General features: G+C 40.2%; 1 protein-coding gene across 7 annotated transcripts in view; it reads right to left on the bottom strand.

The window, feature by feature from the left end:
* Window positions 1-20,438, bottom strand: part of RALY (RALY heterogeneous nuclear ribonucleoprotein) — a 283,434-nt gene that overhangs the window by 152,623 nt on the left and 110,373 nt on the right. For 6 of the 7 annotated variants that reach the window (XM_072997020.2, XM_072997018.2, XM_078393244.1 and 3 more), the window contains one exon: window positions 17,450-17,547. The gene's annotated coding sequence lies outside the window, so the exon portion shown is untranslated. Of the gene's footprint in view, window positions 1-17,449; window positions 17,548-17,670; window positions 17,815-20,438 lie in introns of those variants that run through there. The other variant, XM_072997019.2, reaches the window with a different exon arrangement.

Genomic DNA, 20,438 nt, shown 5'->3' on the forward strand with positions numbered 1-20,438 from the left:
GCCTAGATTGGTGTGCTGCCACTGAAGAAGGTCCTTAGCAATGCATGAAACCCAGTAAGTGGCCAGGCCGGCACAGGGGGTGGGGGAAGGGAATCTGTACCTCCTGTGGTGTCATGCTTCATCCTAGATATGAATAACAAAGTGCCCATGTCTACTCATGGTCATGGCTTTCAGAAGGAAAGAAGAAAATACTGCTGTGGAACTGCTGGTTACTGACTGAGCAATGTATCTTTTGGCATAACTGGAGAAATCACTCTCACTAGAGGAATGTAAGACTGTAAGTCTTCACTTGTGTCATTTGTGTGCAGAAGAATGAGAAACATCTATTTTTTCACTCCTTGCCTGCAAAATGGCAGGCAAGGGAAAAAATCTGCCAGTTTTGCATTTGTGATAAAAATTACTGTGCAAATTAGGCAACTACACAAAATTATAAAAAGAAACGATACAAGGGGAAAAGATGAGATATTCTGCTGGAAGTGTGGAAAGCTCAACTAATAAAAAAAGCAACTTGTCTCATTCTTGTGCTGGGGTGAGAAATCTCACAAGCTTCAGCAATTTCTTGACAAGCTGCCTCAAACTGTTGCAATAGCCTGTCTCGCTGAAAATGAGTAATTTTGTGAGAATCCTTCACTTTTCTATAGTGACTTTACCATAATATTTATTCAACGATCAAAACATGTCATTTTAGGACTAGAACTAAGTCTTTGGTGGCTCTTGTTCCACAAAGTACGAAATTGGAAGCCGAAGTCACTGCATTAAGATATGCCCTCTTATTAGTAATGATGTTGAAGAATGTCAGACTGTGATTGCTCACAGTTCACTGCCCACATAGCCACACTTTGCCTTCTTCTTTAAGGTCCAGATTCAAAAGGACCTTACTGACCTTATTGACAATGATTCTTCCTTTGACGTAACAGATCATCAAAGATTTCCTACATTTCTAGAAGAATCCTCTTGTACATTAGTGGATGCCTGTTTGTTGCTTACAACAGTAGCTGGTAGAACAACTTAAACTGCAAAATAAGTCCCTCTTCTGGTGTATTTCAGCATCTTTATGATGGATCAATATGGAGAAGTTTCTTAATATGGCATTACAGTAAGAAGGAAAACCATGATAGTTCTTTTTAAAAAACAAATTATTTGCATTTTGGGGTAATTTCTTATCAAAATAATGACCAGAATTCCAACCTACCAGCAATTCAATAGGTATAACTGTTTACAACATGGAGAAAAATATGTTATTTTGCCTAGGAGGCAATTCTTACAGATGTGGAGCTTGCCACATAAAATAGATGGTAACTAAGACCCAGTGCTTCAGAATCATAACTAAATCATAATATACAGGAATGCAAGCACTCAAGCCTGTCTGTATGGATGCATCTCTCATTTTTCAAAAATTTTGGTAAATTCTTGAAGAATGTACTAGGGGAAAAATCTCCTCCATCTACACTTTTTTTATATATACAGCTGTTCCCAGTATGAAAAGGATCAAGTCATAGGCAGCTTCTGCACTGAACTTAAAGATGGGGGACCTCTTAAAAAAGAAGTGATGAATGTCAGTGTCCAAAGCTACTGCAAGAAAGATAGCCACACCAAAAAATGCATTGTTCAGTCAGTAACCAGTTTTTCCACAGCAGCATCTTCTTCTTTCCTTCTGAAAGCCATGATTATGAGTAGCAATGAAAGGGCAAATACGGCGCAAACAAGATAGCTGTGATTTGATGGCTGATTGCAGCCCTGTTCCCTGAGGCAATTGCATTAGATGCTGATAAAGAGCAGCAAAGTATTTCCAACTGCAGTTCTGCACAGAGAATGTAGTGTCTGACCTATAGAGTTCTTTGCAGTTTATCAAGGAAACAAAGCTAAGAAAGAAAAGGTTGTTTGGAATGAAACATGCAAGTTTCCTCTCATTTTCTATGCCCTTGCTGCTCAGTCATCAGCCATTTTTCTTCCCAGCTCCTAAGAACGATGTGAGATATTTCTTCTTATCCAACTGCTTCCTCTTTGATAATAACAGCACTGATAAGTCAACATTTCATAACTTAGCAATCCCTCCCTGAAGCTAGTAATAAGCTGTAACGCAAAATCACAATCACGAAGATGGCAGGTAAAAGCAACCACTTAACACAAGACAGGCTTGGAGACAGAGCTGTATGCACCCCATGATTGGTCCTGCACCCTCAAAACTATCCTGTTTCCCCTGGGCATTGTGAAGGATCCTATCTAATTCTCAGTGTGGACGTAATGTTCTATTGCCAGTGTAGTTGAGTTCTCTACAGAGAAGAGAGGGTGCACCATCTTATCCTTTGCCTTAGGCAACAAAATGTTTTGGGCTGCCCTTAGCTAGCTCTTTACACTCCTGCAGTTCTGTTTATCTTACAGACAAACATCTGGTTCCTGGAGCAGCAAAAGCAGGGGACAGGAGGTATTTGTGGAACATGTAACTGTCAGAGAAAGGGCTGAATGCTCCATTTACCCTTCTGTGATGCTAATCATTATTCATGGAGAGTACTCTGCAATGAAGAACAGACTAATAAAGCTTCACATGTAATCTGAGGTTGGAAATGATAGTCATAATCCTACTGCATTTTACACTCATATACAGGAAATCACATAACTCTCTGTGGCAAATTGCCACTGATTAGTTGGTTGTATTCCTGGCTGCACACTGAATTGTACAATCAGGTGCATGGTCAGGAACGCAACCAGCACATGGCTAATGAGTGGCAATGTTTTGCTGAGGTGTACACCGCTCCATATGTAACATGTCAGTTTGGCATATAAATATCAACATGAAGCCCATTACAGAATGCTGGAAGCTAATATCTTATCAGTTTCAGCCTAACTGAAGAGAACGCCTTTCTTCATAGTTAGCATTCCTGTGAGAAGCAAAGAAGAAAATCTGTTAAAAAAACTTAGAGGCCTTCTTATGCTGCAGCTGGGCATCATTTTGTTTTCAAAATGCATACTGTTCTCTCCACCATAATAGGTATATATGTGGAAGATTTTTCTCCCATTAGATACCAGTGCATTTAGGTTTTTTAAATTATACCATATCAAAGAATGATAGCCCATATAATTTCATTCTTCAGCCGTTCTTCTATTTTCAACACATATTAAAAATTGCTCTGCCTTGCTTCCTTTCAAAAATATTGATGGGAAAAAAATCCCAAACCCTTCTATCTTTCTGTGGTGACTCAAGTCTACAAAGTTAAGGACACAAACAGACCTTAGAGATAGTCTGCAACTTGAATGGGCAAATTGTTAACTAACACAAGTAGGAAAGTTTGTCACCTACAGGGTTATACAGATCCGCTTGCTTTGTTTGGTGACTGGATTTATAGGATGGGATTTCTTTGAAGTATGATTTTACAAAGAAAGAAAAGCTGCCTCAGTCACCTCTCTGCAACATTTACAGGCTTTCAGCTCTTATTATGAGTTACCTCTAATGTCTGTTTCTGGCCTAAAATGCAAAGAGTCATTTACTAGGAAAGGCAGCTGTGTTCCACAGCTGGTATTGCAATGCAGAGGTGTTTCAAAGCTTCTGCAGCAGATAAAATGATCCAAAACTACTAGTTTTTCCAGTACACAGTCAATTCAAACCAAACTAAGAGATGGCAAAAGAAGTATATATGTGTGGAGAACTGTTCATTGCACTCCAAGTCTATACAGACATGCCTATGAGCAAATTTAACTGAACTCAGTGGGATTTACTTTTGAGCAAATACGCACAGAATTGCACCATAAGCTCAATTAATTCTAAGAGAACATAGACATCTTCCATCCCATTTTCTTGAGAGCTAAATCTGCACAATTTCAATAGGATTTCCTTTGCCTATATATGGCTATTAGACACACATATACAGGCACACATATACATATGCATGATTTTCAAACAAATTCATTATTCTTTAAAATCCTCAGCATTTGGATATCTAGCTTCGGGCTTTATAAGATCTCACATAAACCAAGTAAAAATTGTCATTTGATTGCATGCATTTTCCCTGAAGCTGACTTTATACAGCTTGAGGCTATGTTATATATGAGAATGACACAAGAAAAACATCTGCCAGCATGAAATATGACTTTAGTTGTTGCCTTTATTGGTATATACAAATCTGATGCAGAGTTTCACTAGATGACAGTGCTTGTCTCTTTGAATGATCCATGCACCCACTTAGATTTACTGCCCAGTGGACAGACTAATGAAGGGTGATGCCTCAATTAACTTGTAGAGTTCCCCTAGCATATTCTCATCTTATTCCTGCTAAATACCAACACGAGTACATAGGCCAATAGGAGGAGAATGCTATTCTTCTGCTGTCATCTGCTGGTGGGATCAAAAGCCCTATCGTAGCAGTAGTTATGGGGCAGGAATGGGTGATCTCAGTGAGACCAACAGTCACATTTGCTGGCAGCCTGAGGGCTTCGCTACCAAGCAGCACGGCTAAATGGGAAAGGTATAACTGAAAGAGGCTAATCCGCATATTTCATCTTTTAATTATTTTTAAATTTTGTGTTTTAATGCTGTAGTTATGTAGTGCAAAGCTTGCCACCATGGTTTTTTTCAAAATGAAAAACTGTGGTTAACTGATTTTTTTTAAACCTGGAAAGGCCCCCTAGTGCCTTCTTGTGGTAAAAGAAAGTTGGGAAGGTGCGCATTGTCCCAGGGGTGCTGGTGACCACAAAAATTGTGCTGAGGGCCACATGTTGCCCATTCCTGTCACACAGCTGTCTTAGGCAAATAGGAGAGTGATGTCTAATTTGATTGCAAAGGGTCTGAAACATTTGTTGTCAGTCTGAAGCCTTATATGTATGTGCCCACAGCTGGAACTGGCTCATTGTGACTCTAAGAAGGCTTTCAAGATGAATAAGACCCTTAAGGAGTAGCTTTACTAGGCTGTCCTCCATCACTTTCCGTGTCCATGTAGTGATTCGAATCTAGGCCTTCTGCCCTAATCTGACCCTCTGTCCTCTGCACCACACTGGGTACTTTTATACGAACAGGCTGAGGCACTTAGTGGACAGTTAAAACCAAGCAATAAGGAGTTAACAAGCCTGGTCCAGTTAGCCAGACAGCAAGAGGGGGGAAATTAAATTCTAGAAGCACTTGAGGAAGAAAAACCTGGAAAGAATGGAATAAACTCAGATGGGAAGGATCAATAAAGGACGAATAACATGGTGGGGTAATAGGAAACACAGTGAGATAAATTAGAGGGTTGCCTAGAGGTTAGGATGGCCAGCTAGCAAGGCATTAAAAAAATAGGGAAAGCAGAACTAGCAGGGGAAAATACTAATTAAAAGAAAGGGAGGCCATGCTGTGGGGTGAAACATGCAGGAAGACAGGGGACCTGGCAGGAGGATTATAGAGTGTGATGAAAAGAGAGGTGCCAGGATGATAACAAGAGCCAAGGATGAGAATGGGGAGGGCTTTAACTTTACACAAGTTTCCAACAAATAAAGAGAACACTAGAGAGATGTTTTTAGTTACATGGAGAGCATATGAGGATAGAAAAGGTGAGAAGATTATATCAGATGATGCAGGAGAACTTTTTCTTTACTATGATAGAGGCACTATCGTACGAAGCCCACAATACTGGAAAATCTGAAACCTCAACAAAAAAGATGTGCTTTACAATCTACAAAAGCAAAAGAAATTCATTCAAATTTAATTTATCTGTGGAAGTACCCACTTCAGCTGGCTGGCTGACTCAGTTAGTTAGGTGTCTGGCTATGGAGCCAGATCTCGAGAGTTCAATTCACTACTGTGCCTCCTAGGAGAAGAGTCAGCCTATGTGGCCTTGGGCAAGCTGAACAGTCCTGGGGCACTCCCAGAAGATGAGAATGCTAAACTACTTTGGAGTACTGTCTACCTACCTAGAAAACTTTGAAAAGTATCTCCATAGGTCAAAATGGACTTGACAGCACATGATAATTACACCCACTGTGAATCTTTCAGCAGGATGGATTGCATCCTACTTTGGAAATCCAAACATTTAAGGGGTGCTCAAGATGCACTTTGGAGGAGGAACACACAAAATTTTGGGAAACAATGTTTGTGAAGTACACAGAAAGTCCTATGCAGGGAAAAATGTCTCATAACCTGATATAGAACTAGAATTGAATGAGAATGTCAATGGGACACATACAAATACAATCAGAACAAAAGTGGTGCATTTTAATATCCCTTGCAGGTCATAAGAGATCAAATAGGATGATAAGGGTAGTAACATTTCTGAAGTGGTGTTTCCTCAAATGGTGACAGATACCTTTTTGTCATAGCATGCAATCTTCCTACCTTCTACTTGGTCACTGAAAAGTAAACATAGGCTTTATTTGCAAGTCTGATTGCCAATACATATATATCTAAACAATCCTGCTGTGGGAAGGAAAATGACTTAATTGTATGGAAAAACATTCCAGTTAACATTTTGTTTGATTCTGACTCTGTCCTCTTCTGCTCCATTTGATTTCTGATATACAGAAGCATCCACGTCAATATACTTGGGAGTGTGCTTATTTCTTAGAATTTTACATGATGAGCAACACCTCTTCTGCTTTCATCCTGGGACTTTGATCTTGGATTTATAATTGCATATATTATACAAAGTCTACACGTGCTGGGAAACTGGAACCAGAGCTGAGTCTATTGCATTGTCAGCCACCATATACTCCCTCTCTCCCTCCCATTCATATTGCACCATCCCACCTTCACCTTGAAACTTCAGGATAACTCTTAGGAAGCAATAAACAGCAATAATTTAAAAATAATTACTGATAGCATAACCCAATATAGAATGAAGATGGGGCCAAAACACTGGTCAGATTTTTAACATTCATCACTCTTATGATGAAGAACGTGCAGTTCTAGAAAGTGAAGTGAAAGTTTCCCCGAAAGCAATAGGAAGAAATAAATCACAAAGGGTAGGTGGAATACCAATAGAACTATTTCAAGCCATAAAGACCAAATCTGTCTAAATCCTGACAAGAATATGTCAAAAATATGGAAAATAAAACAATGAAGACATTTAATATGCATTCCACTTCCTAAGAAAGGAGATGCCATGGAGTGCAGTAACTATCAAATAGAAATGGGGAAGAATAAAAAAATATCGCGATATTCGTCAGAATATTTTTATTCGTCCTTCATACGAAGAGAGGGAAGGCTAGCCTTCCCTTTCTTCCTATGGCTTTCCCATTCTGCCTACCATTCTGCCAACCGATCATTCAGCTGATCGGTGGACCAATAGGCAGCCACCCCCACCAAAGCCTATCCCCCACTCCTCCTCTCCCTACCTTAGCCAAACCCCTGCTGCCACCCACACCCGCACCGGTGCCTCCCATTGTACTCGCTGCCACCATCTTCAGCAGGCCTCTGCAGCCATGGCCTGTAGAAAGGGACACTAGCTGCCTTTTGCAAAGATGGCAGCTGTGGCTTCATTTAGGGTAGGGAAGCTGCAGCTGCCATCTTTGCAAAGGGCAGCCAGTGTCCCTTTCTACAGACTGTGGCTGTGGAGGCCAGCTGGAGACAGTGGCAGGGCATCATTGGTGGGGGCAGGGGGCATTGGCAGAGGTTGCAGGGACGATGGCCACATGGGGGGCAGCAGCAGAGCAGAGTGGTGAGGTTTTTTTTAGTAACCCCCCATGAAATACATTCATGCTTCGTCAGTTCATGGGCGCAGCCTCATGCTTTGTGAGCTGTCAACTTTTGAAACACCAAAACGGCGAGTCATCCCCATCTCTACTATTGAACCACTGGTTTAATTTCCCATACAAGCAAAGTGATGCTCCAGTTGTCACAGCAAAGGCTTTTACCTTCAGAGGAGCAAGAAATGCCTGATGTTCAAGCTGGATTTCAGAAAGGAAGAGGCACTTGAAATCATATAGCAAATATCTGCTGGCTACTGAAGTACACCAAAGAATTTCAGAAGAAAATCAATCTGTGCTTTATAAACTGAAGAAAAGCCTTTAACTGTATGGATCATGAGAAACGATGGGTTATTCTGAAAGAAATGGGTGTGCCTCATGTGAAACCTGTATTGTGGACAAGAAGCTACCATTAGGGCAGAATATGGAGAAACAGGATGATTTCCTATAGGCAAAGGTGTCAGACAAGAGTGCATTTCCCCCCTCATCTGTTCAATCTGTATACAGAGCATATCATACAGAAAGCTAGACTAGATTCAGATGGAGGAGTGGAACATTGGTGGAAGAATCATCAGTAATTTAAGATATGGAGATGACACTATCTTAGTGGCAGAAAATAACGATGACTTGAAACGACTTTTAGTGCAAATGAAAGAAGAAAGTGCCAAAGCAGGACTGGAGTTGAATATTAAGAAGACAAAAATCATGGCTACAGAAAAACCACACAACCTTAATCTCAACAATGGAGAAACTGAAATAGTGAAAGAATTTGTATAACTTAGTTCAATTGTCAATAGAAATTGAGTCTGCAGTCAAGAAATCAGAAGACGACTGAGACTCAGAAGGGAAGCAATTAAGGAATTAGAAAAGACGATTAAATATAGGGAAGTGTCATAAGAGACCAAGACAAAGATCATCCATGCATTTTTATTTTGATTGCCATTTATGAGAGTGAATGCTGGATAGTAAAGAGAGCTGACAGGAAAAAAAACGGATTCATTTTAAGTATGGGGCTGGAGGAGGGGTTTGTGGATACCCTGGACTACCAGAAATACAAACAAATGGGTCCTAGATAAAATCAAGTCTGAACTATCTCTGGTGACAAAAATGATGAAACTGAGGATGTCGTATTTTGGGCGCATAATGAGAAGGCAAGATTCCCTGAAAAAGAAAATAATTCTGGGAAAAGTTAAAGGCAGAAAAAAAGAGGAAGATGCAAGATAGACTCTCTCAAGGAAAACAGCAGTCTTGAGTTTACAAGAGCTGAGCAGGGCAGTTCAGAACAGAGCATATCGGAGATCTCTCATTCATAGGATCACCATACTGTGGAGGTGATCTCAAATAACAACAACACACAATTGCATGAACAAATCTATTGCAAGTAGAAAGCTGTCTACGAAACCTAATTTTCTGCTTGAAAAAAAGTCACTGAAACTGATTTTTGAGAAGATAATCACCCTTGGAAAAACTGCAGTCTTTGCGAGCACACCCTAAAGGGGAATGTTCTGGGGGCAGTGGACTGGGATATATTTAAAACCTGTCAACCATGGCTGAATTCCTCTTAAAGTAATCATCTGTCTCAGTGTTCATAAAAGAGTATAGGAAACAGATGCTAGCAAGAAGATACAAATCCCAGAGGGGGAAATCGGAGATGCAAAAAGAGTTTGATGCGAGATGAAAAATAGGTGGTCAACTCATTAGACAGTCTCCCACATGACAAAATCAAATGAAGCAGAATTTCTTTAAGCCATGAAAAATCTGTGTAAAGACACAGGAGTAGAAGCATTATGGGCAAGAGACTACACTTAGCCATCACCGTTCAAAGTCATCCTGATTCTACCTCAGCAACAGTGCGTATGTTGTCATAATGTCATCCGACCCTGTACACTTGTATGATAAATAGGTTCCAGAACACTTAGCTTGTTCCCAAATAACAGTGCATAGGGTTATAGCCTAAAAGTGTGATTCTAAGTAAGAGAGAGAGTTGAGGTCCAGCTGAGCTGACACTACTCCAGTAAAGCTGTGATGAATCCAAACCTGCTGCAGCCCAGTGATGTTATAAGGACTATTCTCTTCGAACTTAGTACAGACATCGGCTGAGTTCATGTTGCTTAGTATAGCAAGTGGCAGTAGAATAGGCCCATTGAGCCAGTGGGGATTTGATGAAACAGATCCTCCGTAAATTCCATTGGCTTAAATTGGTGGTATCATCTGCAAATCTGAGGTTGTTGATATTTCTTCCAGCAATCTTAATTCTGTCTTGGGATTCATCCAGTCCTGCCTTTCGCATGATGTATTCTGCATATAAGTTAAATAAGCCTGCAAAGAATATATAGCCTTGTCATACTCCTTTCCCAATTTTGAACCAATCAGTTGTTCCATATTCAGTTCTAACTGTTGCTTCCTGTCCCACATATAGATTTCTCAGGAGATAGATAAGGTGGTCAGGCACTCCCATTTCTTTAAGAACTTGCCATAGTTTGCTGTGGTCCACACAGTCAAAGGCTTTTTGCACAGTCAATGAAGCAGAAGTAGATGTTTTTCTGGAACTCTCTGGCTTTCTCCATAATCAAGCACATGTTAGCAATCTGGTCTCTAGTTCCTCTGCCCCTTCGAAATCGAGCTTGTACTTCTGGGAGTTTTCAGTTCACATATTGCTGAAGCCTACCTTGGAGGATTTTGAGCATAACCTTGCTAGCATGTGAAATGACTGCAATTGTATGGTAGTTGGAGCATTCTTTGGCACTGCCCTTCATAGTATTTCAAAACTTTATTTCTCTCATTGCATTTCTTGTCCCACATGTCATTTTTGATACCTCAAGACAGTTATCATCAGCCACTTCTGATCATGCATCTTCTGATGAGTCCAGAAAATGCTTCATAAAGGCAAGATTTTAAGGAGCTGTCCTTATTTTCTTTTTTTTTTTTTTACTTTTAAACTACCAAGTGATATTCAGTAAATTGTCCCTGAGACACTTTCAGAAGTACACACAAACATATATTATCCACAATTATTCCAAGATGCAAGATGATGGATATCTATCCACCTTGGCAAGGTAGATAGATGTTGATAAATTATGAAGGTCACAAGCAGTAGCATGCTAAGACTGAGACTCCATTCCCACATGTGTTCTGTGACACAGTAGGCATGAGTCCCTCCCATCTATTTTGGGCAGCTCCGTGTGATTGACTATTCGTGAAAAGTGGCTTTTCCACCATGCTTTGGATTTTTTTCAAAGCTTAATGGAAAGAGTGGGACCTTAAGACTCAGGAATATTTACTTTGTTTATGCGTACCAGCTTTTCTCCAAGGAGTTCAAGGTGGTCTACTCTCTTTTAATCATGCAACTATAAAGTACTTTAAGCTTAGAGAATATGAGTGGTACATGATTATCAAGTGGTTTAATGGCTGAGTAGAAGGATCAAATATGGGTTGTCAGAGAGGTTGTAGCACTTTCTGCTGTACTTACAAAAGGTTTCAGGTCCAATCCCTGGCATTTCCAGATATGGTAAGAAGAAGCAGGCAGTCACAATAGCTCACCATGATCATTTGGTAACCATAAGTTGGCCATGAAAAAATCAAAGCTAAATTATATATTTATAATACAGTGGTGCCCTGCTATACGCTTACCCCCATATGACGTTGAAATCGCTTAACGATGATATTTTTGCGATCACTACTGTGATTGCAAAACAATGGTTCCAATGAGTTTTTTTTGTATTACGTTGATTAGGAGCCTGCTTCGCGAACCATTTGTTTGCTATACAATGATTTTCCCTGTTCCGCAAAATGGCTTCCCTCCTTTCGCAAAATGGCTGCTTTCTGGACCCCTGCTTCAGAAGACAGCGATTTTTAACAGCTGATCGGCGGTTCTCTATGGCCAATCTTCTCTGGACAATGAGGTATTTTCCCATTGGAACACATTGACCATTTTTCAATGCATTCCAATAGGTTTTTTTTTCACTTGACAACGATATCGCTTTACAGCGATTTTCCTGGAACGGATTATTATCGTCAAGTGGGGCACCACTGTAGTTCAACATACAATTGTTCATGGCCATGAACGTAAACAAAAAAAAAAAATGCCTAGGCTCATGTGAGGCCTGAAAATCAGATTCTATTTTATGCTGTTCTATTTTTGGGTTAAACCGCAGAAGCCTGTGCTGTGAGGTCAGAAGACCAGCCATCGTAAGATTGAATCCACGAGACGGAGTGAGCTCCTGTTGCTTGCCCCAACTCCTGCCAACCTAGCAGTTTGAAAACATGTAAAAATGCAAATAGATAAATAGGTACCACCACGGTGGGAAGGTAACAGTGTTCCATGTCTAGTCATACTGGCCACATGACCATGGAAACTGTCTACAGACAAACGCTGGCTCTATGGCTTGGATGATCACCACGTCCTAGAGTCGTACAGGACTGGACTAAATGTTAAGGGGAACCTTTACGTTTACTATTTTCCTTAATCTCAGAAATGCCTTCTTGGGTGAATTTGTCTGTTTATTCTAGTGGCCCTTAAGTCTAGAATGGAAGAGAAGGAAGCACATTATCCTCCCCACTTTTTTTGGGGGGGGGGACTGCTTCTCTTCCAGATGGAAACTCTAAGCCTTTCCATTTCGTCAACACACTGATGACATTAGTATTTGCATGCCTCAAGTGTTTACATTGTTCCTCTCCATTTTCTCATTCTGCCAGTGGAACCCATTGCCTCTTTGCTTTTAACCAGTCAAGCAGAAGGTAGTTTCAGCCAAATCCTCTGCAAAGTCAATGAGTAGACTGGAAGCATCATCTCTTCTGTTGTCAAAGAATAATGCAATCTTTTCAGCTCAGACAATTGTGGGCAATCTACCAATTGAGAGCCCTTGGGAAAGATTCTGGCTGTTCCTCAGCATTTATTTACTTTCAGGAAGGAATTGCAGATTTTTTAAAATAAGACAATGGGTAAGCGAAGAAAAAAAAATCATTGTCTACATGTCACTGTGTATAGTCTTGTAAACAGATCAGCAATTGTTTTCTAGATCATTGATTCCTGAACAGGTGGGCATTTACATTATGCCTCAGTTCGTTCTGGTTGTTAAAGAACCATTTGACCACTGAGCCTTGCATAGAATTTCTTTTTGCTTGAAGCACTGCATAGGATTTCAGATTTAAACATGACACCAGTCTTTCTTTCTTTGTATCAAAAGCACCACCGTACAATTAATAAATACATCAAATAACTTTAGCCCAATAGTGGGCAATGTCAAGAACATTTCAGGCAGCTGACATAAAGTTTTCCATGGTGCTTGTTGTGCAACATAGAATACAGTGACATAGGTGTGAGGTTGCCTGTTCTTCTCCACATTCACAAAGGGCTGTGTTGGTGCACACACACACACACACACACACACACACACACACACACACACACACACACACACACACACACACACACACACACACACACACACACACACACACACACACACCATTTTCTTAGGCTCACTTTGGTTCTTCCAACTCCACCCTGTAGCCTATAGTATAAAGTGACTTCCAGGAACCCAGTTCTCAGTGTGATTGGTGGTTGGAGGGAACAGAATTTCCTGGAGTTTTTAGTAATGAGTAGCTCTTTCTTTCCACATTTTAGTTCTGGGGTTCTCTGCTGTTCCTTGAAGATTTACAAATTTTCTGAAAAAAACTTCCTTGATTTCAGTCTGGGAAGGATGGTAGACAAAGAGTGGGTGCACATCTGATGGTTAGAGATGTTGACTGTTAGCTGCTGCCTCCCTTTGTATGTCACTGGGTGCAATGCCTGCTAGGTAATTGATTGTATCAATAGAGGTTCACTCCAGAGATCCAATAATAAATCTACAGCTTTGATGGCTATGCCTACCTGTTTTGAATAGGATGAACTATACTGCACTGGGCTGGCATATTGGCTTCCACAGTAATGTACAGCCAAGGCTGTAGTTCTTCATATTTGTGGTTGTTTGCCTCAGTTGATTCCCAGTAGCTGTAGAAGAACATTGTTCAGTGGGGAAACCTTTTGTTTTGCGTTTAGGTAGTTTCAGACTTGTCTATGAAAGCTCACATTAAAATATAGCAGTTAGTCTTTAAGGTGCCACAACACTGTTGTCTTTATTTTTTATTTTTATTTTGTTTTTGCCTAATATTCAGATAGTTTTGTCTCCCTTGGCAGGAGTTCCAGAGTCTGAAAGCAACCACCAAGAAGGTCCTTTCTCACAATCCCAGCAAATATGCCTTCATAACAGCAGAAGATCCTCTCCTTAAAACCTAGAGCAGGTCCTGCAGAATAATGTGATCTTTCAAATAGATTCAAGTCTTGTCAGTTGTACAGGTCATCATGAGTAGCATTTTGAACTACAGTGGTGCCCCGCGACACGACGACCTAGCAGAACAACGAAACCGCAGGACAGTGACTTTTTTGCGATCGTTATAGTGATCGCAAAACGATGTTTCCAATGGAGTTTTTTCGCTGGGGGTGGAATAGGTCCGTGCTTCGTGAACTGTTTGTTCACAATACGACAATTTTTACGACATCGCAAAATGGCTTCCCGCTGTTTTCCAACCCATGCTTCGGAAGACAGCCATTAAAAACTCAGAAAATGGCTTCCCTATGGAGGATCTTCACTGGATGATGAGGTAATTTCCCCATTGGAAAGCATTAACTGGTTTTCAATGCATTCCAATGGGGAGTTTTTTTCGCATGACGACAATTTCGCTGTACAGCGATTTCAGTGGAACGAATTATCGTTGTCGTGCGGGGCACCACTGTATACACAGAAATAGATTAGGAGCCAGTGAAGCTTCTCCAATCCTGGGCAGTAGCGTGCCTGCATTTTGGATGAGCTGAAATTTCCAGAACACTTCTCAGTAAAGTTCTTGATGATATCCAGAATGAAAGGTAATTCAGGTAATTATTCTCAAAGGCTTTCATGGCCAGGATCCGATGGTTGCTGTGGGTTTTCTGGGCTGTTTGGCCATGTTCTTAAGGTTTTTCTTCCTAACATTTTGCCAGTCTCTGTGGCCGACATATTCAGAGGACAGGAGTCAGATTCAGGTAAGTAAGCCATATTGCATATCACACCGTGTGTGCGATGTAAGGAGGCTCATGGTGTTTTGTTTTTGAAAACCATGCTAAAAGCACTGTTGAAGGCCATTGTACAATTTTTAAAGTAAATAGCCAACCAACCATAGAGCACAGCTTTTCCCCTTTGAGCATATTACAGGACAGGTACACATCTCCACCTTAACTTTGGCCCAACGTGTACTGGAATTGGTGCCATTGCTGACCCAAGTCATCATTCTCTCTGGTGTGGTGCTCAAATCAAGGGCTGATACTTAAAAAAACCAAATAATAATTTCTGCCTTCATTTTTCCACTTTAGTGGCACCAACATAAACCCATAGATTTATCCTTCACCCAAGTTAAGTGTGGTCATTTTCAATTAGTCCCTTCCCAACAGTTTGGAGATCTACCCCACTTCACATTTAGACACTCACCCTTTTAAAATGGTAAAAGAAGTGGCAGTCTAGTAACACAAGATGGGATGCATAGCAATTGTACTTTCATAGGATTCCTACTCCAATGTGCAACAGGACCCCTGAGAAAGAGGCAGGCTACTGAAGTCTTTGCTGTAATTACTGTGCCAATACAAATTACAGTATACTTAAGAGAGAGCACAAATGAGGCAAAAGATTAGCAATCAATCTAGAACTTCACTGGGCACCATCTAGCTACAATATTTTTCTCTATTCTCCCTTTGATTCACAGTGGGAGCACAATTAGAATATTACAGTGATGGTAGTGGTGGTAATGACAATAATGAAGATGATGAGGACAACAGCAGCAATGTCAGATTCAGGCCATAAAGTGACAAATACATATATTCCATGATACATTTATCCTTGGCCACAATACTTTTCACTAATTACACCAGTGTAAGGGCAAGGCCATACTTCATTGTGCATGATGGATGTCACCAAACTGGAGCAAGTTCTGAGGAGAGCAACAAGGATGATCAGGGGACTGGAAACCAAGCTCTATGAGGAAGAACTGAAAGAACAGGGCATGTTTAGCCTTGAGAAAAGAAGACTGCGGGGAGATACAGTAGCACTCTTCAAATACTTGAAAGATACCATAGTCATAAAGAGGAGGGGCAGTATCTGTTCTTGAACATCCAAGAGTGCAGGACATACAATAATAGGCTCAAGCTATAGGAAGCCAGATTTAGGCTGAATATCACGAAAAATGTCTGAACTGTTAGAGCAATACAATAATGGAACCAATTACCTCAGGAGGTGGTGAGTGCTCCAGTGCTGGAGGCACTCAAGAGAAAATTGGACAGCCATCTGCCTTCTCTGATTTGGATTCCTGCCTTGAGCACGGTGTTGGACTCTATGGCCACATAAGCCCCTTCCAACTCAATTATTTTATTATTTTATGATTCTGATGAATTGCTACTAGTTATAGAGGTGCTGTTTGCATCCCTCAAACAGCTACTCATGCATTGATGCACAATAAGGAAAATAAGGGGCAACTAATTAGCTAGTGCCAATTTGCTGCATCAATTTGTACCATTCCACTTAGACTGGGAAAAGCGAACAATAACATTCTGGCCAATATTTTCCAGAAGAAGGAGGAAACACTGAAGAGTAACCCAGATACCCTAGCTGAATTTAGGGGCCATCTGGAGTTCAACACCTTTCGCTGAAGTCAAATATAGCGTACAATATTATAAATAGCTCTGTTTGACTTTGAGGTCAACAGGATTAGTGCCACAGTGCTTAGTGAGTCTCTTTTCTAAAGTTATGCTCTTATGACTTATGACATCTCCTAGGTCTCTGAAGAGAAAATTATAGTTTTACTATTGCTCTAAATAATCTGTTATTCTATTGGAAGTCTCTCCTCCCCCATGATCAAAGACCTCAAAGACCCATCAAAGGGAAAAATTACCAATCCCTGCCCTTGTGCTTAACCTTTTCTTGACTTAATTAAAAGGACTACTCTTTTTTCAATTGATGGCATACAACATCCATTAACTGAAGCCACGCATCTTTTCTGACAGAATGCAGCTTGTGAACTGTTCATTTGCTTTCTTATTTATACTCATCTCGAAAATTATCTTTCTTTTTAATGTTGTTCGGCTTTCTCACCCACAGTGACTGCTAAGAAGGTCACAGACAGGGCACAGCTTGAAAGGACTATGGAATACAATGCTAATCTGGGGAAGAAAGGATGATGTGATATGTGTGATAAATGGCTAGGGCAAGTGATTAGTGTCTGGTTTAATTTGTGATTATACACTGTGATTGAGCTCATAGACATCAGAGATACTTCAAAGGTCATTCTCATAGAGGTAATCATTATGGCAGATACTAGAAATGACTAAAAGAAAAAAGAATTGTCCATTTTATAAACATACGATTGATGAATAAAAAATGGCAGGATCGTAACAGTCTTATGTAATCATTTAAATTTAATAATTGCACCCCCCCCATTGTTCTGAAATGTGAAACCTGGTAAGACTTTGTGCTATTTCTGTATAGGTTTGCATGGTATAAATCAGATCTGTTCAAAATCCATTTCTCCATGCTACTGTGAAAAGTTCAAGGCTAGGCTTCTGCATGAGAATGTGCAAGAAACAATTAACTGTAAAACAAGCCTGTAGTCACAGCAATCCAGAACCTTTTCTTGAAGACCAGGTACTTTGTTTCAAAAATTTGCCACTTTTCCACAAAGGCAAGAATAGTAAAAAGAATGCAGTTTGAATTTAAAAGGAAATGTGTGCCAAATTACTCACCAGGAATGGTGTTTTTTTAGATACTGGTCTGCAGTTTGTCTTTGCCCACTAGATGAAAGCTAAACTGGTGTTATATTCCTTTATAGATCTGGTTGTATCTGCAATAAAGGAGAGGGAGAATGGTTACCAGTCAAGGCATGTAATCAAGTGTTTTTTTCTTCTTCTCCTACACACAGCTGGGGATCTGCTCTGTATCATGTAAATATATGTAATGAAATTACTTGCTCTCTGCTGGGATGTTGAATTTGCAAAATGAGATCAGCTTATCTCTTTAAGGTAACAGTGCATGCAAGCTTTTTGAGGTAGACAAAAAGTCTCCCTTAAGGAAATATATGGATATTTCCCTCATCTTATCCAATCAGTGCAATACGCTAACTGCAGTCTTCTGGTAGTCCTAGGTCAGAATATTTCCCTTTTAAAAAATCAGGTAAGGAGGCAACAGCAACAGCAGCTGAGGACAGCTGAAGCATGAGGGGAAATCTTTGAGGTGAAGGTTGGGGAGATGAATGGGAGGTAACTCCCCTTTTCCTGCCTTTCTCCTCAGCTGGGATTCTGCTGGGGCTGCCCTGCCCCATAGGGTTGGAACCCATGGAGTCAACAAAGTCCTGCTTCCCTGTGTTTTCTCACAGCTTTTTCAGCTGGCTGCTGTGGCTTTCCTCTTTCCCTCCCTCTTTTAAAATAAAGTAAGTGGCATTTCTAAATGGCACTGCATCAACCTGGCATGCTATTAGAATACCGCTGTGTCAATTAGGGATTTTTTTTTAAAGAAAAAGACAAAAATAGAGGAGGGGGGTTTCTCACTCCTCTCTTTTAATGTCACAACCCACCTAATATGTCACAAAGTTGTCTCCTCAGTTAACACCACCTACAATTCCATTTGGGTGCAGGTTAACCATCTGGACAGGATACACAACGAGCTAATTAGGATTGTACTGAATTGTACCCAAGAGAATATATGCCCTACTGCTGTGCCAAAAAGATGCACAACAGTTCTCAAAGGCCAGGATGAATCAATCTAAGTAGTAACACATGGGCATGCCATTATTTAGTATGAAGCAAACCATACCAGTAGCAATCTATATGTCAATCTATATGGCAGTGTGGACATACATGAAGCATTTAGTTTTTTGTTATATAGTAGATGGGCAAATTTCATGGGTTGATGAGCTGCTTTTCCAGGTGGCCAATTGCTTGACGGCCATGTATCCAAAGAGGTCATGGTCTTAGGCTGCGGTTTGCAACCTTGGGTCCCCAGATATTCTTGGGCTACAACTCCCAGAAATCCTGGCCACCACAGCTAGTGGTGAAAGCTTCTGGAAGTTTTAGTCCAAGAATATTTGGGGAACCAAAGTTGGGAACCACTGGTCCAAGTTGAAAAGGAAGAGTTCTCTCGCTGTGTGTGCATAATTTTAAAAACTATTTATTAACTAACAAATGCATTTAATTCATTATTGCATTATTTTAATTTAGTCACAGAATAATTTTAAATCAGCTTTGGAATCATAGACTTCAGATTTACTTAATAGCAATTTGAACAACAAATGGCTTGTAACGTTTATTCAAATGGCTAAGGCTATTTAAATAACAAAGGAAAACTACCAGTAGGGGAGAGGTTTGCAATTAAAGAGAGTTAAAGATTTTGTCTTTCAATCCACACTTAACTTCCACTTTCAATCAAGACTAAATGTGCTGCCTAATTAAAATAAGCAGCTGATATGATGGTTTGGCATCAAATGTTGGCAGAAAACAACACCACTATTTTTTAAAAAATAAATATATTGGAAATCTCTTTCTCTCTCTCTCTCTCTCTCTCTCTGTGTGTGTGTGTGTGTGTGTTTGTGTGTGTGTAAATGCCTTGGGTGCTGTTACAATCAATTGGTGCATGTCACCCAATACTGGATAATTCATTCATTATGGTACTGCACACATCATGTGATTAGCATGCACATGTCCAGTCAAAGACCTTACTGAAAAATGACAGACCACATAGCTTATGTGAAAGCTCACATTCCTCCAAAATTCCACATGGAAATCTAGCATTAAAAAAAATACTAAATATAATCCTAATTTCTTGCATTACACATGCCCCTTAATATTCCGGCTCAGTGGCCAAAATCCTGTGGGATATATTCTACCTGCTCAGTGGGAATTATGTAGTTTTCAGGTGCACATTGCCACTGACTAAAAACTTCTTTTTTAAAATTTCAGGGTCCATGAGACTTTGTCTCACTGTCTATGAGCTGTGCCTGGAACTGAGAAGGGGAGTCTTTAATCAGTGGCAATCTGCTGTGGCAGCTGTCATTCCAGTTGTGCAAATGGAGTGACACAATAATATTTTGACTAGTAACCTTTTTGAAGTGGTGAGGCAAAAGTGTACATAGACAAATAAATATATGATGGCTGGGAAGATAGAGAAATTACAAATCTCCCCCCTTTCCTCTTATATACTTTCAGACAGATTCAGAGCTGATTCAGTATGTCATCCCTTATGCCAGTTCCCTCCAAAAAAGACTTGATGCAAGGTTAGATGTTACCAAAGCTGTTGACACCATGTTGTAATTGTAACTGAGTAATGAATCAACATGCACATGTGAGCTTTCATAGTCCTGAATGGTTGCTGTGGAGAAGCCAAAACAATGTAGACCTTCAATCACTTTTTCTAATCCTAATAGAGACTGAACATAAAATGTGTGTGCGTGCGCACCTGTCTGTCTATCTGTTTTGGGAACCTAGAAAAATGTTTCATGTACTTGAAACAACAACAACACAGCACCAAAAGGGACTAATTTGTCTAGCAATGGAGAAGAAGCATATGGGCCCATGTCATCTATAATAAAATATTAAGGTAGAAGGTCAACTCCTCAGTCTGATAGGTCAAAACAGAGCTTCTATATGGAATATTCCTCTGATTACATAGGTCATTAGCCCATATTTGGTTCTCTGGATTATTTCAGAGCTATCACTAGCATGAATCTTCTAGAGCAGGAGT

Source organism: Pogona vitticeps, chromosome 4, assembly GCF_051106095.1.
Source record: "Pogona vitticeps strain Pit_001003342236 chromosome 4, PviZW2.1, whole genome shotgun sequence".
In the NCBI taxonomy this organism is placed as follows: Eukaryota; Metazoa; Chordata; class Lepidosauria; order Squamata; family Agamidae; genus Pogona; species Pogona vitticeps.